This window comes from Tupaia chinensis, unplaced genomic scaffold (genome assembly GCF_000334495.1).
Source record: "Tupaia chinensis unplaced genomic scaffold, TupChi_1.0 Scaffold000622_1, whole genome shotgun sequence".
NCBI lineage: Eukaryota > Metazoa > Chordata > Mammalia > Scandentia > Tupaiidae > Tupaia > Tupaia belangeri.
The window spans coordinates 6,140,958-6,142,124 of record NW_006160142.1 but is presented as its reverse complement, the minus strand read 5'-3'; the positions used below and the strand labels follow the sequence as shown (position 1 = coordinate 6,142,124).

The 1,167-nt window shown below is 42.1% G+C and overlaps 1 pseudogene; it reads left to right on the top strand.

The window, feature by feature from the left end:
• The first annotated feature begins 382 nt into the window (after positions 1 to 382).
• LOC102497608 (28S ribosomal protein S18c, mitochondrial pseudogene) lies at positions 383 to 814 on the top strand (annotated as a pseudogene).
• The last annotated feature ends 353 nt before the right edge of the window (positions 815 to 1,167 follow it).

Sequence of the window (1,167 nt, the reverse complement as noted above, 5' to 3'; positions counted from 1 at the left end):
ACATTAAGTGCTTGCTAATTATTTGTTTGTAGGCTGGCCAGCTGGGTGGGTGGTGGTAAATGGAGAACTGAAAGTGAGGCCATAGGGACAAAGTCAACTCAAGCTGCCACTCTGGTAGTGTCTCCATCACTCACAAAGCCTGAAACACACGCTCTCTGAGCCGCACGGATCTGGCAGACACTCTATTTTTCAAGGAAGTCACATTTTAAAAATAGGCCGCTAGCAAACATGAACACATATTTAATAAGGTGCTTCTCTATGCACATAACAAAATGTAGAGTTCCCTTTTTTAGTTTTTTACCTATAAAAAATCTGTCAGAACTACTCCAATCTCAGAGATTAAAGCAACAGAGAAGGGAAAGGAAGGAGGAATGGGAGAGTGATGGCTGCTGCAGTCGCTGTTTGCAATGGTCTCGGGAGGAAAAGGGTGACACACTTGGCAACAACTGCTGTCTGCGTTAAAGGTCCCAGGACTCACGAGGTGCTGGAGAAGAGGTTGTTCACAGTACAGACAGGAAACCAGCAATGAAGACCTGCCTGTTCCAATGGAAAATCCTTGTAAGGAGCCTCTTTAAAAATGTATCTTGTGTGAGAAACGTGAAGATTATAAGGATGTACAGCTTTCGTCCCAGTTTATTTCTCCATTTACTGGATGTATTTATGGAAGGCACATAACAGGTCTTTGTGGGAAGAAACAGAAAGAAATATCAAAAGTGATGAAGAGAGCTCAAATAATGGGGCTATGCCAGTTACATACAAGGATGCTGCATATTGCAAAGACCCTAAAGCTTGTAACATCAAATATCAGGAATAAATTACATAAGGTTATTACCAATAAATGTATTTTACAATGTGGAAAAAAAAGCAACAGAGAATAAACTCCATTGGCACTAACATGCATATTCGTGCACAAACATATATATACATCCTTAATACCCAATCTTAACTAAAGGGTCACATAGATTAAATAACAACAAAGAAGGTGATCGACATTTATCAACCCTTTTTTTTCTTTTTTTGGAGAGGCTTTTTTTGCTATAGGGCGCGTGCGCTCGCCAAACAGAGAGAGAGAGAGATAGAAAGTGAGAAATCACCCCCCAGGGGGGATGGCCACGCCGCGATCCCTTCTCCTCCATTCTCCTCTCGGGATCTTGGGCACACGCGCAC